The 12,865-nt window shown below is 36.2% G+C and overlaps 1 protein-coding gene across 3 annotated transcripts in view; it reads left to right on the top strand.

The window, feature by feature from the left end:
- The window catches only part of Cntn5 (contactin 5), a 1,203,203-nt gene that overhangs the window by 517,724 nt on the left and 672,614 nt on the right, over window positions 1-12,865 (top strand). The gene's annotated exons all lie outside the window — the stretch shown is intronic.

Raw genomic sequence — 12,865 nt, 5'->3', positions numbered from 1 at the left:
TTAATGTAATAACATTGTTATTTTGGTGTACATGATGAATCAGTACTTTATACAAGTATTGGCAGTACAAAAAAATATAGCATGCCTATATATAATGTAAAATTCATATTTGAAATGTGTATTATATATCCATATGTAGATATATAGCATGTATTTTAATATGAGTGTACCCAGTCTTAGCATTTATATCATGCTATATTACTATGCAGTGAAAATACTTAATAATGATAAATTTCTTTGCTGTAAATTACTAAACAGTTTCTTCTAACAACTTAACCTTTCTTATTCCTCAAGTTAAAACAAGTTAACATCAGATTGCCCTTCAAAACCTGTTTGAAATCTGAAACATTTCCTGTATGGGGTGAGACTTAATTCAGTATTTCAGTCATATAAATCACATATGTACTGAGATGGAATATCTAAGTAGGCTTGCATTTACTTAAATGTGTTTAAAGCACACACATAAAACCCTCTTGTCCTAATACCAACAATTAAAGAAGCATGAAGAAACCAACTAAATACTTATCATAAGTATTATTTGAAAACAGTGCCTAGAGAAAAAATAAAAACAAGTTGTATAAGAGATATGAAAAGGAGAATGAGACCTCTGTAACACATTGGGAGTAACACCTGTAACAGTATTGAAAGGTATAAAATTTCAGAGACATTAAAGGTTAAAAGAAGACCATGCTTATTTAATGATTATGTAAGAAAACAAATGAGTCTTCAGATTTGTTTTTACATCTTAGGTGAGTCCTTTTTGCACAGTATTACCAATCTGCTTCTCTTTTATCTTCTCATTGTCATTCTTTGTTTGAACCAGTAACTTGTCAATGGTGGTAGAGGAAAGGTTTAAATATAAAATAAAGTTTTTAAGTAAGATATGATATTTAAAAAAATATAAAGGGGCTGGAGAGATTGCTTAGTGGTTAAGCGCTTGCCTGTGAAGCCTAAGGACCCCGGTTCAAGGCTCGGTTCCCCAGGTCCCACGTTAGCCAGATGCCCAAGGGGGCGTACGCATCTGGAGTTCGTTTGCAGTGGCTGGAAGCCCTGGCGCTCCCATTCTCTCTCTCTCCCTCTATCTGTCTTTCTCTCTGTGTCTGTCGCTCTCAAATAAATAAATAAATAAATAAATAAATAAATAAATAAATAAATAAATAAATATAAAGAAGGGCTGGATAGATGGCATAGTGGGAAAGGTGCTTGCCTGCAAAGCCAAAGGAAAGCCAAAGGACCCAGGATCAATTCCCCAGGAACCACATAAGCTAGATGCACAAGGAGGTGCATGCATCTGGAGTTCGTTTGCAGTGGCTGGAGGCCCTAGTGTACCTATTCTCTGTCTCTGTCTCTGTCTGTCTGTCTCTCTCTCTCTCTCTCTCTTTCTCTCTCTGTGTTTCTCTTTCTCTTTCTCTCTCTCTTTCCCGCTCCCTTTCCCTATCCCTCTCCCTCTCATTCCCTTCCTATTTCTCTTCCTCTCTCTCTCAAATAAATAAAACATTCCTTTAATTAATAACATCACTCCGGTGGCAGATGTAGGAGGATCGCAGAGAGCTCGAGGACACCCTGAGACTACATAGTGAATTCCAGATTGGCCTGAGGTAGAGTGAGACCCTACCTCAGAAAACCCCAAAATAAATAAATGAATAAAATAAAATAAAGAAAAAAAAAACTTTTGTAAAGTTCTAGTGTTTTCCAGAAAATGTTCTGTTTCACTCTAACAGTCTGTACACTGTTGTTTCCTTTCAATATGACACTTCTGATTAGTTGAAATAACATGCTAATTCTTTCTTGAATTGGCCCAACAATGTATTTTTCAGTCATCCAAAGATATATTGACTCTGGTGTTATAAATAGAAACAGATTCATCTTGATGTGGGATCCATGATTGCTAAATCTCTAGTTCACATGTGCATCAAATGGTTGTTTAAAATGGATAAATGAAACATTTGAAGGTAAGAAAAATTAATGATGATAATTAATATTAATAATTAATAATGACATAGAGGTATATGACTTTCCCAATGCATTAACAAAAGTAGAAAACCACAGACATTTGTAATGACCACATAGTGTCTAATTATACTTGCAATGTCTGCAATTAATATGAAACAAACATGCACCAATTATCTTAAAATAAAATTAATTTTAGCTCTACTGTTGATACCTGTTTAAGAGAAAAATGTGTTACCTAACTGAAAGGTGAATATAAAGGTTATTGAATCCTGTTGTAAAGAATGACAGTAATTAAGCTGTACAACATACACATATTCCATGATTACTCTTTGACTTGGTAAGACTGAAGAAAGTATACAAAAATATTTTTAATGGTTGGATTATCTTGGATGTCTAACTAAGAAATACTATAGGGCTGTTATTCAACCCCAGTCTATGCTTGAAGACTGGCAACTGACAGTGATGATAGGCTATTACTGAGACTTACAGCCTTGCTTTAAAAAAATAAAACTACAGGAAAGAAAACAGGATACCACTACATGGACCAGAATAGCTAAAATCAAAAAGCAATTAAAATTGCTGGTGAGCTCTCGCTCTCTGTCCCTCCCCCCTCCCTCTTTTTCTCTCTCTCCCTGCAAATAGATAAATGAATAATTTTAAAAATGGACTGGATAGATTGTTCAGGGGTTAAGGAGCTTGCCTGCAAAGCTTAACGACCCAAGTTTGATTCCCGATACCCACGTGAAGCCAAATATACAAAGTGGCACATGAATATGGAGTTCATTTGCAGTGACTAGAAGCCCTGGTGCGCTCTCTCTCTCTCTCTCTCTCTCTCTCTCTCCCTCTCCCTCTCCCTCTCCCTCTCCCTCTCTCTCCCTCTCCCTCTCTCTCTCCCTCTCTTTGTCTCTCCCTTTCCCTGCTTGCAAATAAATAAATAAATATTTTTTAAAAAATTCTGGTGAGGATACAGAACAGTATGCATACATTCTTTCATTCGTAGTGAGCCTGTGAAATAGCAGACACTTTGCATGATAGCTTGGCAATTTCTACACAGCTATATGGTCTCACTGTAAGGCCAAGCAGCTGGGTTTCTAGGACTTTACCTAGCAGGTATGGAACTATGTAAAATTTGTAGGTGTCAATCAAAAAGCAAAAAACAAAAAAATCATGCTTGTAAAAACCTGTCTATAAATATTTATAGGCACTCTATTCATAATAACAAAACAAAAGAGAAAATTAAACAAATATGTCCTCTAGTTAAGGAATAACTAAACAGTAAAGGTACCAAATGATGGAATAATATTCAATGATAAAAAAGAATGAACTATAGGCTATTAATACATGTGTGATTCTTATAAACACACTGCTAGCTGAAAGATATTTTCTATACATACTACATTCAGGGCTGTTATGCTCAAAATGGAACTATAGACTGTAAATAGATGTGTGATTGCCAGGAAGATTTGAGGGGGCTGAATGGTAAGGCAAATGAAGTAAGTGACACTTTTCACAGTGGTGAGAAAGTTCTCTGTATGATATTATAATAGTAAATGCATTATATGCCTTATTCAAAAGCAGACAGTGGGGCTGCAAAGATGGCTTAATGATTAAGATGCTTGCCTGTGAAAACTAAGGACCCAGGATTGACTCCCTAGAACACAAATAAACCAGATACACATGGTGGCTTAAGTGTCTGGAGATTGTTTGCAATGGTTAGTGGCCCTGGTATATTAATTCTTTCTTCCTCTATCTCTCTCTCTCTCTAATAAATAAAACATTTAAAAAAAACCAGAATGCATGGTGAACCTTAATGTAGGAAGATTTAATAAAAATAATTTAGGAGGTCAGAGGATATAGTATTGCCCACAAAAGTATGTTAATGCATAAAGCAACTTCAATTAGAAGGGTGAGGAAGTTTTTGACCTAAATAATGTTAAAAATGAATCTGTAAAACTAAAAACAAAATGCTTTATATATTAACACTGGGATATAATAATATTGTTTCCTATTTAGTGGTTCTAATGTAGATGTATACTGAGACTGAATAATTAAGCAATGGCAGATGGTAGTCAGACTTCTGACTTTAGGAATGGGGAGTTACAGATCAGCATGTGGCAAAGGATTCATATGGGAAGCATTAGGATAACTCATGTTTAGCTTAATATGTTCACATATACAGATGTTTACATATCACAGTTTATAAATGGATGCAAACTGTGTCTTCTTCAACCAAAAAGGCTTAGAAGCCATGAATGTGCCCTATAGAAACCAGAACTCAAAATATTGAAATGTTGTGTGCATGGTGTATATGTGTGTATACATATCTATATGTTTGTATGTGTATGTGTTCATGTGGAAATGACCAGAAGTCAACATAAAGTGTCCTCTTCAATTGCCCTCCACCTTGTTTTATAAAGAGCACATCTTTCAGTGAACCTAGAGCTCAGCAACTCAGCTAGAATAGCTTAGCCTGTCATCTCTATGGACCCACTAGTCTCTGCCTCCTTGGTACTAGTACTACAGTGTGGCTCACCATGTCTGGCCATTTTAGGTGGGTTTTGTGAATCTGAACTCATATCCTAATGTTTGTACAGCAAATACTACATCCACTGAGATATCTCCACATAAATAGTTTGCTCTTAAAAATAGGTTGCATTTTAAGGAACCAGTGATATTGCAAAATGACTGATTTCAGGACTGGAGTAGGAATGTATAAGGTCATTTTTAGTATGATATGGTTCCAGAAATTAAGCTGCTATATCAAGCAAAACGATTAAAATAATAAACCTGTTTTGGGTTACAGGAACCAACTAGAAGATTTACCCTAAAGTAGACTTGGGACAATAATGGTAAATAAGAAAATATATATTGGGCTTTAACTTGAAGTTACAGTAGTGCCAATTTACCTCTTTCTCTCCTTCATGCTGCACCCAGACATGAGCAAACAACGCCAAACTCCTGCCTCCATATCTTCTTCACAATGATGGGTGTGCCCACAAACCATGACATAAAACAAATCCTTCCTCTCTTATGCTTTTTCTCTTCAGGTATTTGATTGAAGCAATAAGAAAAGTTATGCAATTCATTTATGAAATGCTCTTTATTTGGGATTTTTACTGTCATGTTTTTCTCATGCTGTGTCTGGGTTTACAGGTTAAGGTGCAGAAAGTAGTGGAGATGAAGTCTCATTCTCATTGCATCCTACCAAGTTGAATGTCATGTGATCTATGTCTGCTGATGTGCACTGTAGTCATGATATGGCTGAGGTCATGCTGACCAGGCTTAATCACTGTAACATGACTCTCTTTAGCCCATTGGAGAAATTAACAGAGTGACCATGCACACTTTACATTTAAGGAGAGGAGCATTTAAACTCCATTTCTCCAAGGCTGACACATCCACAAAAAATATTTTCAGTTCTCATGTATGAAGATTTATTTCCAGCATTTATTTATTCATTCAATCTGTTTTTGTTTTCTCTTGCTTTGCATATAATTGTGGACCGGTATGTCATCACAGGATTTCAGATAGAGCAAGAGCAAACCCTGCCTGCAAGTCTGTAAGCCTTTTCCAACTTTCATGTTTACGAAAGCCTCATTAGTCAAAGGAAATCCTATGGGTGAAAGCCAGAGTCAAGGGAGAAATTACATCAATGTTCATGAAAAGAGTGCCAATTGAGCCCATTTTAATAACTGCATAGAGCAACAGAAGAAGGGTTTGCCTTAAGCTCTGCCAGAAACATAGGCGTTCCCATGAGTTCTTATATGCAATAGAAATTATTCTGTTTCAATTTAATAAAGTGAACATATTCTCTATATCTTTATTTCAGATATAGTAGCAATGACAGAAATATAATATAAACTTTTAAGCTGAAACTAACAAAGTTTAAAATCAGAATTTAGATCAATATGAAAGTAATTAGCTTCACTAGAAGCTTTTTTAAGTTTCTTATTGACAATTTCCATAAAATATACAATATCCTATGATCATAATTCCTCCCTGTCATTCCCTTTCCCCTCCACTGAATTTCTTATTCTTTCCAACTAGATAGTCTATCCTCTATTTTGATGCCAGTATGTTGTTTTTTTCCATCCTATTATGTAGCACTTGTGTAGGCAGCATCAGCCACTGTTATATCAGGCATATTAAGGCCACTTTGTGTCTAGAAAACAATATTGTAAGCATTATTCCTCTTCCTTTGGCTCTTACATTCCACCAACTCTTCCACAGTGGTCCCTGAGCCTTGACTTTTCATGTTGGTATATGTGAAACCATTTCAGAATTACTATAGCCATTTGGGAAGATATGTGTCTTCTGGAGAAAAAGTCATCACTTTAACTCATATTGTTCAAAACACATACTATTTTTTCAGTTTAAAAATGATTATTTAAGGGCTGGAGAGATGGCTTAGTGGTTAAGTGCTTGCCTGTGAAGCCTAAGGACCCCGGTTCGAGGCTCGGTTCCCCAGGTCCCACGTTAGCCAGATGCACAAGGGGGCGCACGCATCTGGAGTTCGTTTGCAGTGGCTGGAAGCCCTGGCGCGCCCATTCTCTCTCTCTCCCTCTATCTGTCTTTCTCTCTGTGTCTGTCGCTCTCAAATAAATAAATAAATAAATTAAAAAAAAATGATTATTTAAGAATATGTTATTCTCCAAGTGAGTGCAGAAAGAACTGGGCATAGCAATGGGATTCTACCACTTACTTGTTTTGAATTAATCAGGACTTTCTTAACATATGATAGCTCCTTCTAAATTTCATTCTATTTAATTTCTTGGTTTAAAAGAATAACCCCAACAGCAAAACAAATGACTTAATTTATTAGCTGTATCATGCAGAATAACCTATGCAGTGGGTTTCTCAATCTCCAGAGTCCTTTTGAACTATAGCTAGCCATTATGCTAAGTTATTTGTACATATTCAAAATTGGAGATTGTGATAGATTTCAATCTTATAAAAAGTTTCCTCTTGTTAATGTGCCCAGTGCTCTTTACCTGTGCAGAAAGAGGCTTGGGTTATACACAGTAGTATCGGATACAAAATAGGAATCCAGGTACAAGCCTAGCTTGGGTTATCCACAGTAGTATAGGATATCGAAGAGGAAACCAGGTATAAGACTGGCTTGGGTTATACATAGTAGTATAAGGTACAATCTTCTTTCCTTCCACTGCAGCAGCATTAGGGAAGCAAAGCACAACTAGAGATGCTTTGATCCAGCTAGAAGGCATAAGAATTCCTGGGATCATGTTTTGTATTATGTTTTGTATCCTTATAACTTTTGTTCCTAGGCAGATAGAAGCTAGTTGTTATAGTCACCTTCTCATTGCTGGGACAAATCTGACCAGGAGCAGCTTATGGGAGAAAAAGTTTTATTTCAGGCTTACAGATTCTAGGGTACAAGTGAGGAGATCCAGTTGACTGAGTTGTGACCTTCCTCCCATATTTTCATGAGTATATATACTTACTCTCAGATACTTCTGATATACGCTGTATTGCTTCTAAAGTAATAACAAAAGTACCTAACTTTTACTTTGACCCTCTTCTCCTTCTTTGAGATAAATCCATTTTATTGAAAATGAGATCGTTTGTTCTTTCTGCCAAGTAGATGATACACTATTGAAAAGGAAGAATCTGTCATTGATAAGCTTATACAAATACTGTTCCCTGGATGTGGTGTGGTATCTTACACAACTTATACAACACTTTGTCAATTCAAGCTAGTCCTCCTACAGAACTTAAAAAGGAAAATAAAAACATAAGGACTACTACAAAGAGGGACCTGATAATTCCGACTGGCCTGTTGCTATAGAAAGAAAGGGAGCTGGCTAATAAGTTGCCCTTGATCATTGTTAAATTAAGAATTTTCATACAGTGTTATTTCTTCAGGAAAGCATGATGATAATGAAAACTAATTCATGGTGGCAACTGGACACTGATGGGGTTGGATGCATAATTAATCAAGAAATAATTTAATTTCTCCCTGTTGGCAGAGCAGGGGTGAGAGGTAAGCATCAGGGTAACTGAATTTAGTGTATTTCATGTTTTATCACAAAGACAAAAGAAATAGTAATGGTTATCTGTAATAGTCAACAATGGAGTGATGTAAAACTAAATCATCAGAAAACAAACCAGATCAGTGTCCTGAGGAAATGATTGCAAATATAGGATTTATTATATTGGAGATTGCACAAATAATAAACTAATAAAACCAGTTTAATGTTATTATTTCCACTTGTATATTATGTTCTACTTGTATATTATCTAAGGAGGAAGCAATGTATGGCAAAATATTTCATAATCTAGAAAATTCTGAGCATTACCAAATGTTCTTTGAGCTATACTTAGTGGAATACTATTTTCAACAATGAAATATATGTATTTTTATTTTTTATTGACAACTTCCGTAATTGTAAACAATATCCCATGGTAATTCCCTCTCTCCTCCACTTTCCCTATTGAAATTCCACTCTCCATCATATCCCCTACCCCACTCAATCAGTCTCTCTTTTATTTTGATGTCATCATTTTTCCTCCTATTATGATGGTCTTGCATAGGTAATACCAGACTCTGAGGTCATGGGTATCCAGGCCATTTTGTGTCTGGAGGAGCATGTTGTAAGGAGCCCTACCCTATTTTTGGCTCTTACATTCTTTCTACAACCTCTTCCACAATGGACCCTGAGCCTTGGAAGGTCTGGTAGAGATATTTCAAGGTTGAGTACTCTTCTGTCACTTCTAAGTACCATCATGCCTTCTGAGTCATCCCAAGGTCACTGCCAACCGAAAAGAGAAGGTTCTCTAACCAAAAGTGAGAGTAGCATTCTTACATGGGTATGAATATTAAAAGAAGTGCTTACTGGGCAGTTTAGTGAGCATAGTATATACATTTAGTCAGACAGCAGCAGATGTTACATCCCTAAGGCTCATGACTACCCCTGTTGTAGGTTTTCAGTATCAGGGAAGTATTCCCCCCATATAGCGGGCCTGCAGTCCAATTAGAGAATTGTTGCTTTACCCCATAACAGACATGCCACTATTGCATCTGTTGGTTCATTTGGCCTGGCTGGCTAAATTTAAGGCTTGCAGTAACCACTGTTGAGTATCTTCACTGGTGATTTCTCTCTCTGTCTCATTGAACTGCATGAAGCATAGCATTTTCCAGCTTTCTGTCAGATGGTCCACATGGAAGAGGTTTTTAACTCAGCTCCAGCAGGACTTCTAAGTGACATTGCAGCCCAAGAATGTGGAGTCTTCAGCAACAGGGTCTTACCATGTATTCCTGATGAGAAGCCAAGAACCTTGGCAATGGCCTGGAATGTTTTGAGGGTATCAGAGACATCCCTGGCCAACAACTCACTGGAAGGTATCCCATCCCTGGCACTGAAAATTTTCTAGTTACAATGTTACTAGATATCTAGTAACTATGTCTAGTAGCAATGTCTAGTAACTATGGTTCCTGAGTGTTCCATTGCCCGTAAACATAGGTTTCCATATGACTTATTTATATCCTTAGATTTAGATTAGCCCTCTGTCCATATTTCCTTTATTCAATCTCTTCCCCTGACCTCACTTAAGCCTTTTGATATATTTTTACTGATAGAAATTCTGCCACCTAAATCACTTCTCTTTGTTTTGAAATAATGCTCAAAGAATCCATAGCCCAGTATTATGTCCAGGAAGTTTTCAATGAATGTTTACAATACCAACTTTCAAGCAGGCATGAAGTTCAGCCACATATCTGTTAATGGTAAAGATTATCACATTGCTCTCCATAAGCACCTGGGGAATTGTATCTGTCCCATAAGTCCCATAACTTGGAAAATTTATCACCAAGAATAGCTTTTTTGTATCTCATTTATTCAAATACAGATTTATTCAGGATATAAATAAAGTAGATAGAAAGTTATATTCATTCAGAACTTAAGCCAACAGACAAAATTGAGACACAGAAATATATATGATAAAATTCCTGTATAAAGTACCCTATGTGTAATTGGGAGAAGAAAGCACAACTTAGTGCTATATTTTGTATGCTTTTTATCTTAGCTTTTGAGGAAAATTGTGTGTTTGCTAAACCTTAAATAATTGAACCACATTTTTTGTAAATTTGTCAACTTTGATAATAGTAAATATTATTATGATATCTCAAACTACTATGCATTTATTTTTCAGCATTTGGATATTAAAGGAATGTTTTATGTTCTAATATTGCTTATATCTTTACTGATAAATTTGTCAGAAGACATGTGTTTGCAGAGTGTCTGTCTGAGGTTGATGACCATCATGACAGTGTGGCTTTAGTCTTAGATAAGGTAGAATCACTCCAGTGCTGCAGATCAGGGACAAAGATGCCTGCAAGTGATACTCCTTTCTAGTGTTGCTAATAATTGCATGCTTTGTGGTTTTCTTGTGCTTTTATGTGTTTACATAAAATATAACACCATCTGCTCTATAAGGGAGAAAACAACACAATCTTTTCTTGTGTACATGTGTGTGTTCCAGTCAAGTGTATCTGTGTGGCATGTGTGTGTGGTGTATGTGTATAGCTATATATTCATGTTTGAGGTGGCACATGTATGTGTACGGATGCAATTGTATGTGTGCACATGTGTATGTGGAGTTCCAAAATCAGTTATGTTATCTTACTCCATTTTTCTCCATCTTATATCATGAGATAGGATCTCTTACTGATCCCAGAGATCACCAATTCAGCTAAACTTTCTAGTCAGAAAGCCCTGGGGATCCAACTGTTTCTTTATAACCTACACTGGGATTATAGGTGTATGTTGACACACCAGCTGACATTTATGAATGCCCAAGAGCTGAGCCATGTCCTCATATAGGTATGTCCAACACTTCCCAACTGAACCATTACACCAGCCAAATTAATATTCTTTGAGATGCTATATATGTGACCTAGGATAAGGTTTACATGAAGTATCAAATGTCTATATCTTAATTCAATTTAAATAAATGTGTTTCATTATTTTGGGGGGGGTTAAAACGTACTTCAGTTCTGTTTGGGCCCATAATAATTTTTTCATCAGAAAATATCTAGACCTGGACATCCATTTTTTTTTTTTAATGCCAAGTGCTTTGTTGGGTCTATACAGGACATTCTGATTTCTTGAACTAGAGCCCCAGCAATGATCTTTGATTCATTCTGCCATTGTGATAACAACAGTAAAAAAGAAATAAATAAAAGAAAACAGAAAGTGCCCAATGGTGAATAAAGGAAAAGAAAATTAGAGGATAAAATCTCTGATTCATCATAGTCATCAATCAGAGGCTTTCTAAACACTGTCCATTTCAGATTGTCAGCATTTGCTTTGAGAGGTATCCATAAGTGCAACAGGGTTTGTGGGGGCGTGGGTTGTGTGTCTTTCCACTCTTGGTCACTGGTGATTCTGAGAGGTGCAGAGGCTAATAGTGTTTGACTGGCCTAAAGCTATTTTTATTTAACGTCCAAGTTTAGAACTAGGCACTAGTAATACAGGGAACAAAACACAAACTCTTGTGGTACTAATATTCTCATAACAAAGATAATAAGTTAGAAATAAAAGAAAGTAAGATTTGCCAGTTATAGTGGCTCATGCCTTTAATTCCAGCCCTTCAGAGGCAGAGGAAGGAGTATCACTGTGAGTTCAAGGTCTCCCTGAGACTACAAAGTGAATTCCAGGTCAGCCTGGGCTACAGCAAGTCCCTAGCTAGAAAAAAAAAAAAAAAAGGGACTGTAAGAAGTAATTCTGATGGTTTTCATAAATAAGAATAAAGTGATAGTTGATGGTGGGATGGAAAAATGAATGGTGAATGGGATGGATGGTGACATGGTATCAGGGGTGTTATTTTCAGTAAGTTAAGAAAGTTCACTGAGTGCTGGAGAGATGGTTTGGCCATTAAGTGCCTTGCCTGCAAAGCCAAAAGATCTAGGTTCAATTTCCCACAACCTATGTAATCCAGATACACAGGGTGGCACATACGTTTAAAATACTTTTGCAGTGGCTGGAAGCCCAGGTGTGCCTTTTCTATCTTTTTCACTATCTCTGTCTTACACACACAGACACACACACACACACACACACACGCATTTTCTAGTGTCTTCTCTTAGTGAGAAGCAAAACTTTTAAGTTCCCACAACAGAAAAATAGTGCCACAAAGCCAATAGCCAGCAATTTCAACTCAAAGATAGGTAATCCAAGGGTTAATATTACATGAAGCTGCCACCTTACGTAGCTAAAGTTTACCTTTTTAAACTTATCCTAAGCAATTCAAGGAGATAGAAAAGCAAAGGATACAATGTATTTGTCTAAAACCCCAAATATTCTAAACAGAATTTCTCACATATAGAATCAGCTCTGTCTTAGAAGTATCTGACAGTAAAGAAACCTCAGGGCAGAGATAATTATCATTTTTAAAGATTATATTATTATCATAGAGTGTACACAAATAATACAATGCCCCTTTTTTACTTAGACACATGATTCTGTGAGTCAAGATTTTATAAGTAGTTACTAGTTCTTTGAAGTTCATTTTTGTTAATTTTTACTAATAGCAGATGCAGATGATTACCCAGTAAGAATCATGACTAGAGAAAGAATCATTGAAAATAGAAAGACTGTTTTGAAGGCTCAGAACAACATATGAGTGAATGTAATAGACTTGACACCTACTCAGTGTGATGGATAACAGAAGAGAGAATAAAAGATCTTTCTGCTGCTGAGTTGAGCCAGAATAGTGGGAACAACAATAAAAGCAAAGAAAAATGTGAAATGTATGATGGCAAAGTATAATAAAATATTGAATTTAAAAAATAGCTATTGTCAAATAGAATACACTGAATTGAATAGGAAAATTAATAGACTGTGTGTGTGTGTGTGTGTGTGTGTGTGTGTGTGTGTGTATGTGTAAAGGGTAT

This window comes from Jaculus jaculus, chromosome 3, assembly GCF_020740685.1.
Source record: "Jaculus jaculus isolate mJacJac1 chromosome 3, mJacJac1.mat.Y.cur, whole genome shotgun sequence".
Classification (NCBI taxonomy): domain Eukaryota; kingdom Metazoa; phylum Chordata; class Mammalia; order Rodentia; family Dipodidae; genus Jaculus; species Jaculus jaculus.
This window is presented reverse-complemented; position numbering and strand designations above follow the sequence as displayed.